This window comes from Dermochelys coriacea, chromosome 6 (assembly GCF_009764565.3).
Source record: "Dermochelys coriacea isolate rDerCor1 chromosome 6, rDerCor1.pri.v4, whole genome shotgun sequence".
NCBI classification, from domain to species: Eukaryota; Metazoa; Chordata; order Testudines; family Dermochelyidae; genus Dermochelys; species Dermochelys coriacea.
The window spans coordinates 100,960,251-100,984,432 of record NC_050073.1 but is presented as its reverse complement, the minus strand read 5'-3'; the positions used below and the strand labels follow the sequence as shown (position 1 = coordinate 100,984,432).

The 24,182-nt window shown below is 41.6% G+C and overlaps 1 long non-coding RNA gene across 2 annotated transcripts in view; it reads left to right on the top strand.

The window, feature by feature from the left end:
* LOC122460693 overlaps positions 1-24,182 on the top strand; it is a 91,217-nt gene that overhangs the window by 38,880 nt on the left and 28,155 nt on the right. The window contains exon 1 of one of the 2 annotated variants that reach the window (XR_006282155.1): positions 20,835-21,058. The exons of the other annotated variant lie outside the window; for it this stretch is intronic. This is a non-coding gene — a long non-coding RNA (uncharacterized LOC122460693). Of the gene's footprint in view, positions 1-20,834; positions 21,059-24,182 lie in introns of those variants that run through there. 2 annotated transcript variants of the gene reach the window in all.

Below are 24,182 nucleotides of genomic sequence, written 5' to 3'. Positions count from 1 at the left end.
ACAGCTAACCATTAGCACCTTACCATTATTCTGTGGGTATGCTGTGGAGGAGGTGTACTGATCAAACTCCCATTTGTGTGGATATTCCTTGAATTCTTCCAAGGCAAATGGTGGGCCATTGTCAGGGAATATAGCGTTTGTAATCAGAATGCCGTATCTCCCAAAGTGGGCCTTCAGTTTGCCAGCTGCTGACTTGCTTGCTTGTATCAAGGAAGGCATCAACTTCCCAAAAATATGACCAGTAGTTCACTGTAATCGAGTACTGCTTTACACTGAAGATAAATCAGTCAGCGCCCACCTTTTCCTATGGTCAGGAGGGCAGCTCCTGTGGTAAGCCTTATTCTGCTGGTAGTGATCACATGACCGGCAGGGAATCACACCATTCTATCAAAAAGTGAAGTTGTGTACTCATTCCCAGATAGTGAACACACTTGAGTCTGTCTAAGACAGCTATCAATGCCCAGGTGTGAGGCACACATTTTTTGCATGACATTCTTATGTAATGAGGCAGGAACAACAGCTTGGCTTTTGTCTTCTGACCACCCTGCTATTATTGCTTTTGGACTGTCTGTAGCTGGGTGTCCTTTCCCTAGCGTCTTTGATTTCATTCATCTTTGCTGATGAAACTAGGAGATTGAATCCATTAACATGCTGCATTATGTCCTGATTCTGGATATATATGCCCCGCCCAGGGTGTCAGCTAACGCCAGTAATCATCCTAATCTCTACCTGGTAGCGTTGGAAGCACATCCCATGTGCTGCAATCTTTTTGGAGCACTAAGAAGGGGCTTTGCCTTGATTATCTCTAGGCGCATGTGGTCTGAGGGCACTAACACAGGGTGGCCATAGGTGTATAGATGGTATTGCTCTACTCCAAATACCGCAGCCAGAAGCTCTTTTTCTATGTGGGCGTATCCCTGTTCAGGGCTATACTGACATAAGTGATCAGCTGCTCCTGCAAAAGAGCTGCAGCCAATCCTTTCTCTGATGCATAACACTGGAGTGTCAGTAGCTCTTCTGGGTGGTACTTCAGGAAAGGGGAATCCATTATAATGTTTCAGTGTGATAGATGCTTGCTGTTGGGAACCTGCCCAGTCCCACTCAACATTTTTGCCTTGTGAGCTGATGTATAGGTTCTGCTACTGCAGCCAGGTATGGACAGAACTTGGACAGAAAATGTATCATTCCTGTAACATGCTGTACCTCTTTCATGTCCACTGGAGATGGTATGTCTCTGATTGCCTTGATCTTGTCAGGATCTGCTTTCAGACTCTCTGCTTTGAGCAGGTGTCTAAAGTATGTCACCTCACGCTGTTTGAGTTACATTTTTTCTGGATTGAGTTTTATGGGTTTTTTTCTGCATTGGTGTAGAAAAGCTTGTTGTTTTCTGTTATGGTCTTGTTCAGCTTCTGTATCATTGCTCCTTCACCTCACCTTCAATGAGGATATCATCTGCAACTATTTTCACCTGAGGCAGTCCTTCCAGCACTTGGGTGAGTCTTCTCTGGAACACATTTGGTGCTGGGCTTATTCCCATTGGCATGCACAGCCCTCTGTAGAGACCAAATAGTGTTGCAAAAGTTGTCAGCATGCTAGACTCTTTATCAGGCTTATGTGTCAAAAGCCATTCCTCATATCACCGATTGTAAAGATTCTGGCTTTGGAGAGTTCTGACAACCTCATCAATTTTGGGCAATGAATAGTGGCATTTTTCAATGCCTGGTCCAGTAGCTTTTGGGTCTATGCAGATGCATAATTTGCCTGATGGCTTCTTTACTACCACCTTGCTGTTTACACCGTCATCTACAGGTTCTATGATACTTCTGCTTTGCAGACTTTTGAGCTCTGTCAGTATTGGATTATGTAATGTCACTAGAATTTTCCTTTGTGGAAAGTACACAAGTTCTACTGCAGGGTCTACTTCCATCAGTTTTCCTTTGAGGCACCCATCACCCTTTAAAACATCCCATATGCTTTTAAAATAATTTCCATCATCCATGGGACTCCCCATTTTGCTTCTTACACTGCAGCTATAGAATTCTGACTCTGTACCCTGGTCATATCCATGGCTTATGTGGTTGTATTCCACAAAAGGTATCTCTGGTGCTTTCCATCCACTATTACCAACTTCATTTGGCACTATCTGTTATTTTTCAGATTAGTTACTATGAGATCAGATTTTCCTACAGGCTGCACTATGCTCTTACTGTACATTATTAGATTGCACCTGCTCTTTGTAATGGGTGTGGTTTTGAGTCCAATTCACTCCAAGGAATCACATTGCAAGCGGTTCTGCTATCAAGCTGAAATTGCACATGATGTTTCCCTATTGCCATTGTTGCATGTACCTAGGTTGGTATGGTCTTTTGTTGCTTTCCTGTCCTGACAGCTTGAACCTGATATGCTGTCAGACTCAAGGAGTCATGATGGCATCACCATTGTCTGATGTACCATCACCTTCTTGTACATGTCTGACCGAATCTTTCTGGGACCTTCCTCTGCTCTTGCACACACTGCTAACATGGATCAACTTGCAACATTCTTTGTAGTGCTGTCCTAATGTGGGGCACTTCTCCTTTACCTGCTCATGCTGTCTCCTACAGTAAAAGCATCTCATTATGGTTATGGAACCTCAGCCAGTTGCTCTCCTTTGCTGTTGTTGTACAGCATGTACTTTTGGAGGTGTTGTGCCTGCTGGGGCTTTCATCCTTTCTCTTGAGGCTTCTGCTGCACACTCCATGGCTAAGCATCTGTCTAATGTGAGATCACCTCCCCAGAGTAGCCACTCCTGTAGGTGGTAATCCCAAGTGCCACAGACTAACTCGTCTGAATCAGGGAGTCTATCAAGTCCCCAAAATTGCATGTAGCAGCTAGTGTGGGTCTATCCCCTCCCCTTTGGATTGGATTGGATTGCGGTACAGATCTCTCTGCCTTGTTCCCCAGTACAGTAAAATAATAGTTTTATTTTCCTGCTGCTGTCATCGTCCTTCTGTGTGGCTGTGTGTGTATAAAGATGGAACTCCTTCGTCCACTGGCGTCCATCACTGGACTAGGTTTGTGTCTGCAAAATCCCAGACTCTGAGGGGCTTCAGACTGAGTTTCATGGCTCACGCAGCCAGCTGAAGCACTGCAGAGAACTCACCACTCAGACGCTGCTACCATATTTCATTCACAAAGAGTGAAGCTGAATGTAGATTAAGCTGAGCATGTCATGGAACTTTATTAAACCTGTGGACTGCTCCATCTATGAGGCTGAGTTGCTTACAGCCTAACTCCCGGTGTCCCATGAATAACTATACCCCCAGGAAACATTGGCTTTCTGACTGTAGTTCCAGTGATCATGACATAAGGGCTTTCTATTGTTTCTAGATATCACTACATAAAGGGGCATTTAATTGTTATTTCTGTTTAGCCTGAAAGAAAGGTGCTTATCACATCTACTGGCTTTAACCAGGTCTGATCTGCTATAGATCAAAGACCTGCTTGATAGCTGCCATTAACACTTTTTCAGCAAAACAGTATAGTGGAAAATGTTAAGCAACCTTAACTCTAGGCATCTCTACTTCTCTATTTTCTTACTTGTGAGGGATCCCACACAAAAATACAGGGTTTGCAGCAAATTATACTCTATTAAATCATTACTCACTTTATGAGGTCAATACACAGGTTTAACAGAGAGCAGAATTTGGCTCAGGATCTCTCTAGACTGAAGAAAGCAGCAAATATGTGTATATATAATATTTCTAATCCCAGATATTCATTAATGGCTTGATTCTGCAGCCCTGATGCAGCAAAACTGAGTTCAGTGGGAGTTTTATCTGCAAATAGCCTACAAGGTCAAGCCTGCAAAGTTAGGTCCCTTTGTAACACCCTTTCTGTTTTATTCATCCGCTTAGTGTTCATGAATAAGAGAAGGGGACCAATAATACAGGATCACACAGTTGTACTTTATAGTTATGCTACATGTTGTTAATAGCTGCCATTGAGCAGTCTTTGATCTATAGACAATCACAAACTTGGTTAAAGCCAATGGTTGTGCTATGCAGTCTTCTTTTGGGCTAAATGGTAGGAGCATTAAATGCCCTTTTATGTAGTGATAGCTGTAACAGGAAGTTACCCCACAATACACTTGGCCATAGGCAAGGACAGATCAGAAGCTTAGCTATGTGAGCTGAGGGGTTCATTGATTACAAATGTAGGGGCCTGTGAGTTGTTCTGACAAGCCGTGAGTGTGTCTGAAAGGCAGAAAGAATTAATCCAGCAAAGAGTGAGAAAAAGAGTTGTGATCCCTGAGAGGGAGCAGAGAGACAGAGTTTCTTGGAAAAAGAAAAGGAGTACTTGTGGCACCATAGAGACTAACAAATTTATTTGAGCATCAGCTTTCGTGAGCTACAGCTCACTTCATCGGATGCATTTGGTGGAAAAAAAAAAGTTTTTTTTTTCCACCAAATGCATCCGATGAAGTGAGCTGTAGCTCACGAAAGCTGATGCTCAAATAAATTTGTTAGTCTCTATGGTGCCACAAGTACTCCTTTTCTTTTTGCGAATACAGACTAACACGGAGGCTACTCTGAAACCTGTCATTATGCAGAGTTTCTTGGGGCACAGAATTGAGGGGCAGATTTGTGAGCAAGGAAACTGCCTGCTGTTGTTTGTTTCTACTGTGATCAAGGAAACAGGACTTTGTGTACTTTCTTTCTAAATAATCAGGACTCCACCAAAGAATATACCTGACTAGATCATCAGTTTCTTCTCCCAATGGAAACAATCCTGCAAGGCCTCAAATGTTGGCCTTGCTTAGGCCAAAAGGATAACAGTATCTATATTGGAGATTTCCAGGACTGCCCACAGACAGAAGATTCTTACTCAGTAACCCTTAAAGTGACTTAGGCTATGTCTATACTATGACCTTACAGTGGCACAGCTGTGCTGCTGTAGCTGCACCATTGTAAGATAAGCAGTGTAGACGCTCTTTGTTGGCAGGACCGAGCTTGCCTGCTGACAAAATAAAACCACCCCCAATGAGGGGTGGCAATTTTGTTGGCAAGAGAGTGTCTCCCACTGACAAAGAGCTTTCCACACTAGTGCTTTTTGTCAGTAAAGCTTTTGTTGGTCGGGGTGTGGGTTTTTTTCACACCCCTGACCGACAAAAGTTTTACCGATGAAAGTGCAATGTAGACATAGTCTTAGTTGTAGGGAAATGCAATTCCATTGTGATTCAAACTGTGCTTAAATGTCTGTACTCTTGAGTTTAATTTGTGCAAACTTTATACCTTAATGGTTTGTTGTATGGAGATATTTCTTGTTTTTAAAACAATATACTAAACCATTCTGTCTTCTTGAGACAGGATCAGTTTAAAGCTTTGATTACCTAAACTTTAAATCCTTAATCTGTGTTTGTGAAAAGGTGGGGAAGTGAGGGGGGGATGTGTGGAAGAGGGTTAGAGGAGAGAAGGCAGGTTTTGCTATGTGTCCGGTCAAATATTTAATAACAAAAACAATAGATTTTCTGTGTCACAGATGCACACAAATTTGCCTGCAATAAAAACAAATCCGTGTGTTCATGTGATTGGTATATGCGCGTGTGTGTATGCTCGAGTCTCTAAAACTCTGAACAAGTGCTCATACTTCTTAGTCCTTGCCCCCTTTTGCCCACTACAGCTATTTGCAAGTAAATCATGGCTGTCAGTATGGTAGCAGCTTGATTAAAGTTCAGGGGTTTAATAGATCATTTTAAAAACCCCAAATTACTCCCACTCCCTAGTCGATCCACCTGGACCCTTGCCCTAGGTGCATGGCAGTTTTCAACCAGCACTGGAGAAGCCAAGTCTGGGCCTGAGGTTCCTGCTTATTCCCTCAGGATCCCTTGCTACAGACCTAGACCAACATTCTCAGCTGTATTTAATCTGCTCTGAGACAAGCTGGCTATGAGAAAATGCAAAGGAAAAGGCACATAAGCAAAGACATGGAAAAACTTGGACAGTTGGCCTGCTTTGTTCACTTGGTAAACTGGAGGCTGGCCAGCAACAGCGGCGCTCCCTTGGCAATACAAGTCTGTTCCAATTAATCGTGTTTAACCATTCTAATCACACTTTAGCACATTAATCCTATTTTCAATCCAAAACACATCTGAAAGAGCGGCATGTGGGCCTTTTTATAGCAACCGCAAATCAGATGTAACTGAAAGACATAGGGCCCTAGTTTACTCTGCACTTTCACTGAACTTAAACTTAATAAAATATGTGACTGAGTTGTGGTTGGATTTACTGCATGATGTTGTTGCTTCCACATATAAATAGATCCCTTAAGTAACTTAAAAACCTGTCAGAAAGAGCAGTGAAAATTTGATTATAAGGTAACCAGTGTGTGTGTTTTCTAACAATGACATTGTTCCTCTGGTCAGTGGCACTGAGAGATCTTTTAAAATTTAATCTGTTTATGGATATAAATGATGCTGCACTTGTAATTGCAAGGCTTCATTTTGCCTCTGAACCAATAAAGAATTTAATGGTTTGTTTTAACCTTAAAAACATGATACAATAGTCATCTTCAATCCCTAATGTGCTTTCTCCTGCCATTTAACATGATGGTTTTAATACAAGCTTTCAAGCCTACGTATTTACCATTTGCAAGTGATGATTTTTTTGTCCAAATGATAAAACTTAATTGCGTTACTATACACATTGTTTCTATATTAATACCCATAAGTTCTCTCTTCAGTGGGAGATAACCTTACTAGTGTATGGCTCCATAATACAACATTTTGTTCTGTTTTATGGTATTACTATAAAATGAATAACAGCAATAACCAAAAAACTTCTTCAAGTTCGTTAGTGCCTGAAACTTAATATTTTTAATGCAAATTCAAAAGAGTTGCAATGAAATGTAAGTAATGTAGAGTGGTAGGCTAAGTGCACAAGTCTTTAATTTAGCTTTGGAGTGGAAATGAAGTTATCAATTCATGCTAAATGAAATATGTAACAGTTCATACTATGGTAAGGAAATGTTTAAAAAAAAACAAACAAACCTTGGAGAGTTACCAGGATTACAGCTCTGTGTTTGGTTTTCTAAGTAAACACTTCTAGCTTTTTATGCTACAAATAACAATCTGGACAGATGCATTAGGGGAACTTAAATGCAAACTATAAATGAGTTTGTCCAGGTAAGTAAGGTTTTATTAAACAATTTAATTCATTCCAGTTCTTTTGGAAGAAATTTCAGGTTATGGTTAATGCAGTGTATCAGACAGAAATAGCATTCACAGAACCACCTGCATTTAATATACAACTGTCAGAAATCTCTACTCACTACCACTTACTCAGGAAGAAATATGCAACAATTTGATCAACCCAGAACTTTTAAATATAAAATAAAAATGAATATTGAATACAATGCAAATTAAAAACTCAAAATGAGAAGGTGTTTGCTTTTCAGTATAATGTGTGTATTTTTCTGAGTTTAGTGAATTAATTGTAGTTTTGGCCTCTTCTGGATTTGGTAGGCATTGGAAAATACTATCTATTGGGGTTGTAACCAGATAAAGAATTAAGGTAATAAATGCGAGGTAAGGCCTTATAAATAAGCTTTTCAAATCCCATGAAATGGGCAATAAAATAAGACCATGATAATGATGCCAAACCCAAAAAGCTTGAACTAAACATATCAACTGATGCGTGAAATATTTCAAAATTTGACGGTCCTTTAATGAAACTGATCTGGTGGGTATGTCTAATATCTTACAAAATCACTTTGCCAGTACAGAAAATTGTGAGAATTTAGAATAGCCATAAGAACTAGGGCACGAGACTGGTTTGAGAGGTCTGTGTTCTGCTAGTGACTCATGGTATAACCTGGAAAAGTCTTAACCTTTCTGTGCCTAATTTTTCCTCCCGTAAAGTGGGGAAAATTCTTATTATAGAGGTATATTGTGAGGATTAATTCATTTATGCATTTGCTTGAGATCACTGGTTGGCATATGCTTCAGGAATGCAAAGATACCATACTGTAGCCAAAAGTTTTGCCATTGACTTTGATGGGGTCAGGAATCACCTGTTGGCTCAAAACTTAATAAAGGCCCAGGTTCAGGAAAGTACTTTAACACATGCCTGTGCGCTCTGCTGAATCAGGGCCTATGTTAAAAACAAAGTGGCATCTGATGGGCCTATTTCCTAATGAACATTTATCCATATTAGAGAGCCCAAGGATACTTTGGCATAATTCAGCATGATTATTCCTGCATCGCTTGAGAGATGCTCAACAACGAATAGCAAATGACCAAAGTTTATTGACAGGGTTCCGTTGAGGGGCAACTGCCACAGCTTCTCACCCCATGATGTCTGAATCTAGCTGTTAATTCCTCACCTTCACAGGTACAAAATTCATCCACAATTGTCTGTAGAAAGCCATTGAAACCATGCACATATCAGTAGCTGGCATGTTCTCTCTGATCTGAAGTTGGATTTTTTTTCCTCATACTTTCTTCTCCCTTATTTTTCCCACCAATCCTCAAACGTACGCTCTCAATCTCCTAATCACTTGAAAGCAGAATCATCCCCACCAATCACCATTAATAGAATTTAAATCACACCAGCTGCAGAAAACTTTCCAAAATAGTTTTTCCAAAGCTGTGAAAATACTCACTTACTCTAGAATAGATTTTGACACCCTCACTTATGCTGAGTAGCATCCTACTCCATAAGTAGTCCGATTGGCTTCAGTTACTATTCAGTGTGAAGTAAGGAACAATTCCAGGGTGTCAGAATCTGGCCCCATCTAAGTGTTCTGGTATTACAGTAAACCATTTTCCCGAGTAAAAGGTTAAGAAATTAGAATGCAGTCAGGTTTTAAAAGGGAAAATGTGGATCATTTTTGTAACTGCTATGAATTTTATTTTATATTATATAGAAAAATTATTATTATATATTATAAAGAAAAATGCTGAGTAGAATCAGATTAATGAATATAATAATTCTGAAAAATGGAAATTATAAAGAAACAAATGTGTAGGTTCAAAGGCCAGATTCCTTATTTATGCCGGTGTCAATATGGAGTAATTCCAATGGGCCAAATTTGGATATCAGTTACACTGGTATAAATCCTAGAGTAATTTAATTGATTTCAGTGTAGGCTATGGAGCTAATCCAGATTTACACCAGTGTAGCCAAGATCAGAGACTAGTCCAAAAGAATCATTTAAGAAATCTCTTGTAATGCTAATTTTAATTCATATTCAGTTGGTCTCTGACCTCATCCACTCCTTTCAAAATAGCAATAGATGAAGATGCATTTTATGGTGTAAAAGCTGCTTTGGAAGCTTCATAATTCCTTTTCAGGAAGGGTGTAATCATTTTGTCCTAGATTCTTTAAGAAGGAATTATCTTTCAGAAAGAATCATTTTATCTTTGTCCTGGAATAAAACTACTGCATCCAAGCTCATTTCTTTTCTGAACTATATAAATACTTTTGAATGTCTATAACCTCCTGGAATCATTTGGAAACTCCCATTTACATATAATCAGATATTCCAGAGGTGAACAATGGGAATACCATGCAATAATTCTTTTTAGTAGATGGGAAGTCCTCTTCTTCTTGTTGAATATACAATTCTGAACGATCTTGCCATTATATTAATAATAAAAATTTGTATTGCAGTAGCACCTAGAGGCCTTGATCAGGGATTGGAGCCACACTGTGTTGGGCACTGTAGACACGTAAGATGAAAAGATGGTCCCTGCTCCTGAAATTCTTACAACACTAATACTAACATATACTTGTTATTTATCATTATGCATCTGTATTAGAAATGGATCTTACTTATGATGAGAGTGGTTCTGACTTTGAATGTGAATTCAAACATCCTCAAAATGCTGATGGGCCAGAACATAGTTCCTGATGGGTTTTTCATCTAAGGTTCTGGCCCATTTCTTGTTTATACAGTACCATCAATACACATAATGACACTTAGAAGAAGATATAGGCCCCAGCTCTGACCTGTGTCTCAGCTAAGTTCTGCTCCCAAGTGGCTGGGAGATGGAAAACTCACCTGGTAGACATGAGATTGTTCAACATCTTGTGCTTCAGAGCAAGGTATTCGAAAATGTGACTGCTAAAAGTTTTCTTCCTGGTCCTTTGATCTGACTATGCCACAACCCTCTATAAATCCCTTCACTGTCTTCCCTTTATTAGTGCATCATATTTAAACTTCTGAATAGCAATCTTTGCCTTGAAAGCCCTTCATAATTCTGTCCCTACCTATGCGGTAGACCTGATCTCCTATCATGTTGCAGCATTAGCCATGCCAGTCCCCGTTTGTTTCCTTCTCAAATCTGCATCTTCATCTATTTTTTCCAAGCTACCCTCCTCAAACCAGTTTGATAAACTACAATCTCCTCCTCATCAGAGTTCCACCTAACACCCCAATACCCCTGCTACTTCCATGATGCCAACAAGAAGTGAATTTTATAAAGCTACAATTCCTTCTAGTTTTCCCAGAGCTCCCTGCCTCCTTCTATTTAATAGGGTGGCTTTGGGCAGAGACGACTATTTTTTGTGTAGTGTTCAGCACCAAGAGCATTGTCAGTGCTGCTAAACAGTACATTACAGTAATAAAGATACAGGTGCATTATGGGAGGGTTTCACTAGCCAGTGGTGTAATGCTACACAGAAAGCAGTAGGGAAGGGAAGAAATTCTAATGCTATTGGCAAAACTGTTTATGCCCAGAATCCTAAGATTTGATTACCTTTATTTTAGCCTGCATACAGACAAATGTTTATTTTTTGTAGCAGAGCTGGCTGGAAAACAACTTATTTCAAAAATTTTCATGAAGAATCTTATTTTCTGCAGGTTTCATAAAGGAAAGTGATATTTCTGTAACTTTTCATGAAAATTTGTAGTGACATTTTTGATTTTTGAACATTTTTGTTTTTGCATTTTTAAATGTTTTTCCACCATTTCTTTCCCTCCCCTCCATCTTTTCTCTTTACTCCCTTTTTGCTATTTTGCTACTGGAGATTGGGAAGGGGAGGAGGAAAGGAAAAAACAAAAACTCAACATAATTGTTTTCCTTTTGTTTAAAAAAAATTTTTTTTAAAAAAATGAACATTTTGAAAAAAGACTATTTTTCAATTATAACGTTAGTTTGCAAAATTTCAACCAATTCCAGTGGTTAGATATGTCCTTGCACAATACTGTTATCCAACGACTTTCCTTGTATGGACACAATGCAATGCCTTTTACCTTGACTAAGCAGGTCCAGGTGTACCTTAGGCTCTCCTTAGGGTAGGAAAAGTTCTTGGTTAGGTCAAGGACACTTAACACACCCTGATCTAATCTCAACGTGAATACATACGTACATACATACGTACGTACGTACGTGTGTGTGTGCGTGCGTGCGTGCACGCATGCACATATAACCTTTAGAGTTTAATGAATTCTCTGGAGTGCATGCATATGGGATAAATTGAGGTCCATGTGAGCTGTGGGTTCTTATTGGCTAGAAGGACCTGGGAACAGTCTGAGATGGTACATTGTTGCAAGTAAATTCTAATACAGGGTGGAACCTTAGTCTAGACACAGAGCTAGGAAGAAGAGCAGTGTGAGCGTTGATTTGGGGAAGATGGGGCATTCTCTGGAACTTGGGTAAATTGCTCCTTACTCTGTGAGCTCTCAGTTATGTTCAGTGAAAGTGGAGCATTTTGTGTACATCATCCAAACATGTGTTTTGTGAGTGTTCAGTACACAACACTGGTCATAAAATTTTCTGGCCTGGGAATCCCCAGAAGAGGGGAATTGAGTGTGGAGCTGTGCTAAGAACAGAGCAGTAACCCCTTACCTGTGTATCACTGGGGGAACAGTTCTGTTTCATGGCAAGCTTTGAGAGTGTGGGTAAGCGTGCTGGATGGAGCACTGGCCTAGGAGACCCAGGTTTTAGTGCTGGCTCTATCTGAGTTAGATCAGAGTTTTTCATCCCAGATCATTCTGAACCTATAAGAGCAGGGACTTAAACCAGAGTCTTCCAGACCAGCACCCTAACCACCAGTCTCTGGACTTTGAGAGTCAGTCTTGCTCTCTCCAAAAACACGTCAGTGAAGACTTTGTCAAAACTGAAACATCTTGGCTTCAACAAAACAGCCTATTTTGATGAAATCTAATTTAGTTGAAAATATTGTGACCTGTTCTAGTGTGGATTTACTTCAAGACTCTACATACTGCACTATCTGTTCTAAGCTTAACAGTGATCAGTTTCATTAAGTGATTCCTTTATTTTCTAAAGCTAGGGGATAAGCTTTGTAGGATCCAACTAAATGGCAGGCTTTGGTTCAGGCCCATCTTTAATTAAACTATACATTGTATTGTATCCAGCCTCTGTCCATCATAAGGGCCCATGCATTTGATGGCAAGGCTATCTGTTTGGGACTGAGAGGGAGAAGATCCTATGCATTGCTACACCAGTATAAAGAAGAGTTTCTACTTCAGTTCTTGTTCTGTTCCTAACAGTTGTGAGCCCATGGGATGTAAGCAGCTGATTTAAAATGTTATTCACACTCCTTCCAACACTGCAGCACTCCCCCAAACATGTGTCTCTAGAGAGCTGTAAGGGCAGCCACATGCCCTCTCCTAAACTGCTTCCAAACTACATTTTTAACAAAGCTGCAGCAAGCTTTTAACCCTGAATAAGCCTGGTAAACAAGGCTCACGCAAGTCTTGGATACCTCTCACTATTGACTCCTAGAGCAAGGTATCAGTAGCAACAAGCCAAGCAAAATGTGATGCCCACATGTGCTTCTTCCCTTCCCACCACTGTCCAATCTCCACACAAACATGCACTAGGATAAGGAGGCTCATCTAAGTGTTGTGAGTGGGGGAAGCTTAGAGAGCTTTTGAAAAGTGTGAGAGGGAAGGCACAGAGCTTGCTCACCAGGCAGCAGGTGCTGGAATAATTTGTATAGTGGGGGTGCTGAAAGCCATTAGACAAAACTACAAACTCTGTAAATGATGGAAACCACTTCAAACCAGGGGGTGCTGCTGCACCCCCAGGACCCATAGTTCCAGCACATATGCCAGGTAGGTTTGTTTGCATTTGACAAATTCTGGTTGTCACTTGAAAACCAGAACATCTCTTCTGAAACCCCTTTAATTCCAGGTCTGGGTAGGAAGGTTTCAGTTCAGGGTTGTATCCAAAACTGAAATGCACCTTTTTTATTTAGTTCCATTTAAGAATAGGGCCAAAATCTTAATGTTTTTGCCATCTTGAGTGAAACTCTCATGAGAGCATCGTGTAAGATTTCAGTGCTATTAAAAGCAACCCTTTGGCATTGTATCAGCTTGAAACCCCAATGACAAAACCTAATCAGGATCTGATTGGGGCCTCTTTCCCTCATCCTTTCATTGGGCTGGGGTGAGCTAGTTTGGGTCAAAGAGATCCCACTCCAAACCTCCACCTGAAAATGGCATTTTTCAAGGTTTGAAAACTTTTCTGCATTTCCTTCCACCTCACTTTTCATTCTTGTGCTGCTCTGCACCTCCAGGTTTTAGCTGGGATAGGGCACAGAAGTGCAACTAGGGCAAGAGGAGGGGCCTGTTGTATTAATTTAGATGGCATAAATGGGCCCCAAAATCAAACGTGTTAACAAGACCAACTGTTCAACATTAAACACTTTTAAACAAGGTTCTGATGTTGATAATATAGAGACTGCTTAGTACCATGGCAAACACACCACTGAAAATCTTTTTTTACCTTTTATTAGAAATACAGACAAGGAGAAACAGTTTAGATTCATAGATACTAAGGTCAGAAGGGACCATTCTGATCATCTAGTCCAACCTCCTGCACAACGCAGGCCACAGAATCTCACCCACCCACTCCTACGAAAAACCTCACCTATGTCTGAGCTATTGAAGTCCTCAAATCATGGTTTAAAAACTTCAAGGAGCAGAGAATCCTCCCTCAAGTGACCCGTGCCCCATGCTAGAGAGGAAGGTGAAAAACCTCCAGGGCCTCTTCCAATCTGCCCTGGAAGAAAATTCCTTCCCGACCCCAAATATGGCGATCAGCTAAACCCTGAGCATATGGGCAAGATTCACCAGCCAGATACTACAGAAAATTCTTTCCTGGGTAACTCAGAACCCATCCATCTAATATCCCATCTCAGGGGATTAGGCCTATTTACCCTGAATATTTAAAGATCAATTAATTACCAAAATCACATTATCCCATCATACCATCTCCTCCATAAACTTATCGAGTAGAATCTTAAAGCCAGATAGATCTTTTGCCCCCACTGCTTCCCTTGGAAGGCTATTCCAAAACTTCACTCCTCTGATGGTTAGAAACTTTTGTCTAATTTCAAGTCTAAACTTCCTGGTGGCCAGTTTATACCCATTTGTTCTTGTATCCACATTGGTGCTGAGCTTAAATAATTCCTCTCCCCCTCCTATATTTATCCCTCTGATATATTTATAGAGAGCAATCACATCTACCCTCAACCTTCTTTTACTTAGGCTAAACAAGCCAAGCTCGTTAAGTCTCCTTTCATAAGACAAGTTTTCCATTCCTCGGATCATCCTAGTAGCCCTTCTCTGTACCTGCTCCAGTTTGAATTCATCCTTTTTAAACATGGGAGACCAGAACTGCATACAGTATTCTAGGTGAGGTCTCACTAGTGCCTTGTATAACGGTACTAAAACCTCCTTATCCCTACTGGAAATACCTCTCCTGATGCATCCCAAAACCGCATTAGCTTTTTTCACAGCCATATCACATTGGCAGATCATAGTCATCCAATGATCAACCAATACTCCAAGGTCCTTCTCCTCTTCCGTTACTTCTAATTGATGCGTCCCCAGCTTATAACTAAAATTCTTGTTATTAATCCCTAAATGCATAACCTTACACTTCTCACTATTAAATTTCATCCTATTCCTATAACTCCAGTTTACAAGGTCATCCAGATCCTCCTGTATAATATCCCAATCCTTCTCTGAATTGGCAATACCTCCCAGCTTTGTATCATCCGCAAACTTTATTAGCACACTCCTACTTTTTGTGCCGAGGTCAGTAATAAAAAGATTAAATAAGATTGGTCCCCAAACTGATCCCTGAGGAACTCCACAGGTAACCTCCCTCCAGCCTGACAGTTTGCCTTTCAGTAGGACCCGTTGTAGTCTCCCCTTTAACCAATTCCTTATCCATCTTTTGATGTTCATATTGATCCCCATCTTTTCCAATTTAACTAATAATTCCCCATGTGGCACTGTATCAAATGCCTTACTGAAATCTAGGTAAATTAGATCCACTGCATTTCCTTTGTCTAAAAAATGTGTTACTTTCTCAAAGAAGGAGATTAGGTTGGTTTGGCATGATCTACCTTTTGTAAAACCATGTTGTATTTTGTCCCATTTACCATTGATTTCAATGTCCTTAACTAATTTCTCCTTCAAAATTTTTTCCAGGACCTTGCATACTACAGATGTCAAACTAACTGGCCTGTAGTTACCCAGATCATTTTTTTTTCCTTTCTTAAAAATAGGAACTATATTAGCAATTCTCCAATCATTCGGTACAACTCCTGAGTTTACAGATTCATTAAAAATACTTGCTAATGGGCTTGCAATTTCAGGTGCCAATTCCTTTCATATTCTTGGATGAAGATTATCTGGGCCCACCGATTTAGTCCCATTAAGCTGTTTGAGTTTCGCTTCTACCTCAGATATGGTAATATCTGCCTCCATATCCTCATTCCCATTTGTCATGCTACCATTATCCCCAAGATCCTCTTTAGCCTTATTAAAGACTGAGGCAACGTATTTGTTTAGATATTGGGCCTTGCCTAGATTATCTTTAACCTCCACTCCATCCTCAGTGTTTAGCGGCCCCACTTCTTCTTTCTTAGTTTTATTCTTATTTATATGGCTATAGAACCTTTTACTATTGGTTTTAATTCCCTTTGCAGCTCCAACTCTACTCGACTTTTAGCCTGTCTCACTTTATCCCTACATTTTCTGACCTCAATAAGGTAGCTTTCCTTGCTGATCGCTCCCATCTTCTACTCCCTGTATGCTTTCTGCTTCTTCTTAATCACCTCTCTAAGATGCTTGCTCATCCATCTTGGTCTACAACTCCTGCCTATGAATTTTTTCCCCTTTCTTGGGATACAGGCTTCCGATAGCTTCTGCAGCTTTGATTTAAAGTAATCCCAGGCCTCCTCTACCTTTAGATCCATAAGTTCTTCAGTCCAATCCACTTCCCTAAGTAATTTCCTTAATTTTTGAAAGTCAGCCCTTTTGAAATCAAAAACCCTAGTTGCAGATTTATTTTTGTTAATCCTTCCATTCAGTTTGAACTGAATTAGCTCATGATCACTTAAACCAAGATTACCTTCTACAATCATTTCTTCTATGAGGTCCTCGCTACACACCAAAACCAATTCTAAAATGGCATCGCCTCTAGTCGGTTTAGCAACTACTTGATGAAGGAATCCATCAGCTATCGCATCTAGGAAAATCTGAGCCTTATTATTATTACTAGCACTGGTCTTCCAGTCTATATCTGGGAAGTTAAAGTCTCCCATGATCACGCAGTTTCCATTAGTATATACTTTATTAAAAACATTAAAAAGGGCTCTATCCATATCCAGATTAGATCCTGGCGGTCTATAGCACACCCCAAGCACTATCGTAGGAGAGGCTCTACTAGTTATCTTCCCCAATGTAATTTTTGCTCAGACGGACTCTGTCTTATCCATTGCATCGCTTGTTATTTCTTTACATTCTACCTCATCATTGATATACAATGTTACTCCACCACCTTTACCTTTATTTCTGTCTTTCCTAAACAGCACATACCCTTCAATACCTGTAGCCCAGTCATGACTACTATTCCATCATGTTTCTGTTATCCCTATAATATCTGGTTTCACTTCCTGCACCAGTAGCTCTAGTTCTTCCATTTTGTTACCTAGGCTCCTCACATTGGTGTACAAACATCTTAATTTTTGCTGTTTGGTCTCACTCACATTTTGTACCCTATTAGGCACAGTCAGTCTACAGCCAGTATAACCTATTAGTCTGGTATCCACACTGCCTTTGCTCCTTATATACATTCTCCTACCCAAGGCTGTATCCTTTCTTACTTAGTCTTCTTCCCTCTCAATGCTAAAATCTGGCGTGGAGATTACCTGGACATCTCCCAACCATGTCTCCCAAATTCCTAGTTTAAAGCTCTCTTAATCAGTTGTGCCAGCCTCCATCCTAGAAGTCTATTTCCTTCCCTACTCAGATGAAGTCCATCCTGAGAGAACTGTCCTCTGTCCATGAATGCCTCCCAGTGACCATACGTCCCAAAGCCCTCCTTATAGCACCACTGCCTAAGCCATCTGTTGACAGTCATAATCTTGTCACACCTTTGTTGCCCTTCTCTAGGAACAGGCAGAATCCCGCTAAAGATCACCTGAGCCTCGATTTCCTTAAGCGTCTTCCCCAGCCTAGCATAGTCTCCCTTAATACTTTCCAGTGAGAATCTAGCTGTATCATTTGTTCCCACATGAAAGATAATTAGGGGATTCTTTCCTGCTCCCTTTAGGATCCTTTTCAACCTCAGGTCTACATCCCGTATCTTAGCACCTGGAAGACAGCACATCCTTCTATTCTCTGGATCAGCTCTAGTTACAGACCTGTCTATTCTTCTCAATAAAGAGTCCCCGATCACATAGACCTGCCTTTTCCTGGTGACGGTGCTATTCTCCAGTCTCTCCCCTGTTCCCTCTGGCTGCAAGTTCTTTCCATTCCTATTTTCCCTTGTAATCCTCTTCAACCCATCCTGTATCCTCCTGGGGCTCATATTTGGTATAGTCTCCCTTGACTCTTCCCCTTTTCCTATAGGACTAGCCTCTCTTCTCTTTTTCCTTCCCCTTCCACCTTCAGCGACTACCTGCTGAGCCCCTTCTTCATTTTCCAACTCTGCAAACCTGTTCCTAAGCTCTATTTCTCCTTCACTAGCCCGTCTTTTCCTCTGCCAGGTTCTTTTAGTCACATGCTTCCACTGACCACTTTCCTCACCCAGTCTCCCCTCGAAATTCCCCAGCCCTGCTTCCATCTGTAAGTCTGAGCTTTTCCCTTCAGATACCTCATGTTTTTGCTCTATCATCTGCTCAAACCCCTTCTAAACTCAACCAGACTTTCCACCTGCATCTCCAGACCTCGGATCTTTTCCTCCATCAGTTCTATCAGACGGCATTTCATGCAGAAAAAACTCTTACCTGGTACCCCCTCCAGGATCATGTACATACCACAGTTTCCACATCCAGTCATCCTCGTTGTCTTCCACTACATGAATCACTCCCACTGCTGCCTCCGTATCTGTCATAGTCTTCCCATTTAAGTCCTGTTAATCTGGGAAACACAAGCCACACCAAAAGACCACCCCCATAGCAAAAACAAACCCCAAACAAGCACCACAATACAAACTCCCACTCACAAACTCCCCTGTTTACAGCTCTGTTTGCTAGCTCCTGTGCCACTGCAGCTGTCAGTTGAAGCATCTGAAAGTATTAGATTTTCATTTTAAGAACACCCCTTGTTCCCTTTAGATGGACAGTCTTCAGAAGGGAAACCCCCTTGTTTGACAGTCTTTTAAATCAGGGGTTCTCAGGACAAATTTTTTGGTGGCCGCTCTCACACTTTTTCCTAAAATACTTAATTAGCTTTAGGAATAACCAAATAAATATGCACATATACACATCCAAATCATTGTCATTTATTTATTGCTAGCTAGTAAGTCTGCTGTGAAAAGTGATATCTGTATGTTTGTTAATATCACTTTTCACAAACTTACTCAGCCCTGGCAAGCCTGGGGACACATTAAGCCCTGGATGGGGGGGCCGGGGAGGCAGTGGGGAGCTAGAGCTTGAATCCTCACCACCAGAGCCTGGGGCCTGCTGCCGCACAGCTAGAGCCCGGGACTGGAGCCCGAAGCCCAGTGGTCAGAGCCTGCCACCCCACCACCTCAGGGCTGAACCCAAAAGCCTGAGCCCACTCCTGGGAAGGTGGGAAACTCACTGGGTGCCTGCTCCTCCAGCATTGTGCCCCAGGTGTCTCCAGAGAGGGGCAGGGCCCAACCCCTGCTGGTGTCCCCAGCAACCAACACCAAGGTGGGGCATCCAGGAGCAACAGGGAGGGGGAAAGGGAAGGGAGCTATTTTGCACCCCCCACCCCACCCCAAGCCCAGGAGGCTGTGGCTGCAAGAAAAGTCTCTGTGACCACATTTGAGAAACACCATTTTAGATGGTATTAAAGATGGTAATAACCGCAAAGATAGAAAATGCTGCTTCTGTCTCTCATATAGACTCAATTGCAACCTCACTGCTGGAAAAACACAGGCACGGCATATGGTCTTATCAACCACTTTGACACTTGGCAATCTTGTACCATCAATGGGCTGTTTAGGGCATTATATTTATCTGCCTCTTTCTGGTCGCAGGTTTACATCAGTAATGCAAAATATAGAGCCTTGAATCTTGTCCGGCTAAGCCAGACTCTTCTTAAATAGAAGGAAAAAGCAGATGGATAGGAAAGAGAAGAAATAAAGTGGGGGAGCAGGGAGAGAGGAAATGACAAAGTCTCATGTCCCAGATAGCATTCGGGATTTAGCCAGAACCTGCAGAGGTGATGATATCATCTGGCTACCTCTTTCTGGCCTGGTCTGGTCAGGACATCTTTCAGGCTTAGGATGAAGAAGGTCTGGAGTCCTAGGAGATGATGGAGATGGCAATCGTGATGGTGATGCTTACTCCAGTAGCCAATTTTTCTCCCAAAGTCTGTTACTTTAAGGGAGTGATGGGTAGGGTTGTCAGGTGTCCAGTTTTTGACTGGAATGCCTGGTTGAAAAGGGACCCTGGTGGCTCTGGTCAGCACCACTGACCAGGTTGGTAAAAGTCTGGTTGTCGGGGCTCGCAGGCTCCCTACCGGGCTCTGTGTGGCTCCCCAGAATCAGCGACATGTCCTCGGCTCCTAGGTGGAGGTGCAGCCAGGGTAGCTCCATGTGCTGCCCCCATCCAGAGCGGTGGCTCCACAGCTCCCATTGGCCAGGAACCATGGCCAATGGGAGCTGTGGGGTCGGTGCCTGTGGGCGGAGGCAACGCACAGAGCCGCCTAGCCACACCTCTGCCTAGGAGCTGAGGGACATGTGACCACTTCTCGGAAGCCCTCCGAGGTAAGTGCCACCCGGAGTCTGCACCCCTCATCCTTTCCCACACCCAAACTCCCTCCCAGAGCCTGCACCCCACACGCAAACTCCCTTCCAGAGCCCACACTCCAACTCCCTGCCCTAGCCCAGAGGCCCCCCACCTTGAATCCCTATTTCTGGCCCCACCCCGGAGCCTGCATCCCCAGCCCACAGCCTGTACCCCCTCTCATACCCCAGCCCCCTGCCTCAGCCCAGAGCCACCTCCCACACTCTGAAACCCTTGGCTCCACCCCCTAGCCCAAAGCCCCCTCTTACACCCCAAACCTGTCATCCCTGGACCACTCCACAGCCTCCTCCTGAACCCCTCATTTATGGCCCCACCCCAGAGCCCACATCCCCAGTCAGAGCCCAAACCCCTGTCCCAGCCCAGTGAAAATGAGCGAGTGAGTGAGGGTAGGGGAGAGTGAGCGACAGGGGGCAGGGTCTCAGAGAAGGGGTGGGGTGGGGAGGGGTAGGGGTTGGGATGAGGCAAGGGTGTTTGGTTTTGTGTGATTAGAAAGTTGGCGACCCCACTGATGGGTGGAATACCCTGTCCTCTCATTATTTTTTCAAGATAATGCCACAAGATGAGCCTAATAGAGTTTACCTTCCTGTTGGTTTCACCATAGAAAAAGATAATAGACAACAGCAATGTGCAAGAACAGCCCTTTCTGAAGGCATATCCTCCTGTAGTACTTCTTCCCTAGTACCCATTAACGTTTCCTTAGGGAACATTTTCCCAACTTGTCCTTCTAGCCCTTTAAATTTAGCAGAGATAAGCAGCTGCAGGCCCAAGGTAGCCATTTTGAAGCTGGCTTATTACTATATCTTCCATATCTGGTAAGTGCTATTCATAATTTTTGCTATATTTTCCTTTGTTTTTCCCCCTCTCTTATTTCTAAGGAGATTTTACATGCCCACAGTTATCTTCCCCCCTCTTTATGTTCCTAATTGCTTTGGTTTGTGCTCACAACTTCTGCTTTTCTCCTCACATGTGAATGAAACGGTTTAGTGGGTTGCTGCTTTTATCCATGAGCCACAGGTGGAAGATTGAGGGGAATTAATAAAGAAACCAGACAGCAGGTTTAGCAGGGTGACCTAGGCAGCCTTCACTGACTTCTCAGATTCAGAATGCATACAGTGCTTTTGTAGGAAAATATATGTTGTGGTGTATCTAGGTAAGAAAATGAGATTTGTTTTCCTGTGCATTACAGCTTTCAGTATGTCTGTCTAAAGGGACAGAGATCATTATGTTTTCATAGTGTGGTGCTGTCTGTTATTGAGGGGAGATGCTATCATCTCACATAAACCAGACTTTGGTTCTCATCTCCTTAATATAATATTTGTCATCTTAGACTGAAAGTTGCTCTTTGTGTTTGTAAAAAAAAAAAAAATGTAACCTTCATGCCCCTACATGTGAATTATTTTAAAAGATTTTTCTATTTTAGATTTTTTTTCTTTTATTCATTGGCTTTTTTCTACCTAATTCTTCATCCTTCTACATTCCTAAAGAAAAATTACCTCACCTCTTTGTTTCCTATGTTTTCAGCTAGTTGCTTCTGAAATGGGAACACCGGCAAAGGTGACTGTTACTACTTTTCAGATTACATAAGGATACTCCTCCATCACAGCTGTTGGCCATATGATCAGTCTTTGTTTGAGGAAGTCCTTTTTGGTTTCATTGTGTAAATCTGCACTCACAAAAACCTGCCCTCATGCTGTTATGTGTTCATATAAAAATGATATTTTTGTTATGAATGAAGCATAGATGTTTTTAAAAAGGATGACTGTGGCCAAAAATGTTTTCCTCTTTTTCTGGATTGTGCTGGTTATAATACGAGTGGTTTACATCTTTCAACTCTTTAAATGATTGAACTAAACAGGAAAATATACATTGAGTTGTAAATGTTCATTAGGGGGAAGAAAAGATGCTCTTGAGTTTAAAGAGTGCCAGGAGATCTGGGTTCTGGTGCCGGTTACTAACCTCTTCATACCTCTGTTTGCCCATCTGTAAAAGGCCAATAGTAATTAATATCTGTTGCATAGGCAGTATTGTGAGGCTTAGTCCTCTTTGTGTTTGCAAATTGCCTTCAGATCCTCAGAGTGTCATCCCTGGAAGTGCAAAGGGTGGTTATTGTTAACATTTCCTGGCTTTTGTAGCTCTTCGAAAGAGAACAATTTTAGGAGCTGTATTGGCAGTAATGATGAAATAAAACATGTCATCACTTATTCAGGTTGGCATGGGTATGAGAATGCCTGCCCTTGGTATCCAATGGCATCCATTTAGGCATTTGGTGCCTGTCACAGAAACTCACATGCTGTTGACTAGGTCAATGGGCACCGTTTTGTGTGGCTGATAATGTAGCAGCCAGTAGTTAAGATATCTGTGGATTGGTAGACAAATGACATAGTGAATATACCCTGGTTGTTCTCTTCTCTTTCGAGATAGGAAGGAATTACTTGTATACATCAGCATGGGGGCAATGAAAGAAATAAGTCAATTGATGAATGAAGGTCTCTGGGCTTGTAATAAAAGTGGCTGGGCTGCCATCCCCAAGCCCTTTTCACAATCAATGCAGAGGGGAAATCCGTGTGAAGAATATATAAGGGAGAAATACGTCAGGGGTTAAGTCCTGAAGGCCCTCTGTTTGCAGAAATCTTATGACTTAAATCGGAGATTTGTGCATGGAGGGACTGAAGAATCAGGCCCCAGGATTGTGTGTATTAAGGGGAGAAAAAAAGAATTAATTTAAAAATAAAACTTACTGCAGGCTGATGAGATTCTATTACATCTGAGTTGATTTTCTCCTTAGTGATACAGAGTTGGCCTATTGGCTAAGTCCTGGTCATGGCTGACTTGGACAAACCTAAAATCTTTTGACAGGGTTTGAATCTCTCTTTCTCTAAAATCATGACAAAAGGAAAGTATTTATTACCAGGAAGGCTGCACCCTCAGGCTAGAACTAGTCATCTTTGATTTGACTTCTAACTGAAGTTGCTGAATTAAATGCAGTTTAGTTTTTATCTATTTGCATGGAAGGTTTCCAGATAAAACAACTGTTTTAGTGACCTTTGCACTTGTATCATGTTAATTAGGTTTGAAAACTCGTATATTGTTTTCATAAGGCTATTACATTTTCTGTAATTCAATTAAGCAAAAAATAAGGATGCACGGCAATAATATTTATTATTAATACCAGATTCGAAAGGCTTACAACATGTGAAATTGAAGGTTAGGGCCTTGAAGACAGCCTCAACTTCAAAACAATGTCAAATAGCCCAGGCTTTCAGCAAGTCGTTACTACAGACATTTAAAGAAAAGCATTGATAGAGTGAAAAATAGCCCCACTGAGCAAGATGGGCTTCTGGTTCTATTTGAAACTGGGTAGTTTCTGAGGCTCTTACTGCTGTGTTCTTATTCAGACAATAAAATTAACTGCAGAAAATCTCTAGGGATCTTATATTGTCCTGTGTAGCACAGGTGTGCTTGGGTCAGGGAAAGGGAGGGCTATGAAAATGGCCCAGGGAAACTTCTTTCTTTATCCACCGGCATACAGCTGAGAAAATTGGTCAAGATTCTGCCTAGACAATTATGTGGGGCAACAAGGAAGGTAACAAAGACCCAAGATGATGTGATCTGTCATCTGGGGACGTGATTTGACCACCTTACATGGATGTTACAGCATGCATTATGGGGAAGACAAGCTATTCCTTTTAAAGAAATCTCAACATGTGTCCTGATGTCCTTAGGTTATCCTGCACCGTGCTGGCAAAACAGCACTGGCAGCTTGCTAGTAGCTGGTGTCACTCCTTCATCCCTTGTAAGAACTGCACCAAGTGCAAGATTTTGCCTTAGGGCTGTATTTAAAATATGCTTTGATTAAAATAGACTCTGTAGCTTTATGTATCTCTAACAACACTAAGATCAGAGTTAGGATAGCTAATACTGCATTTGAAAACCAAT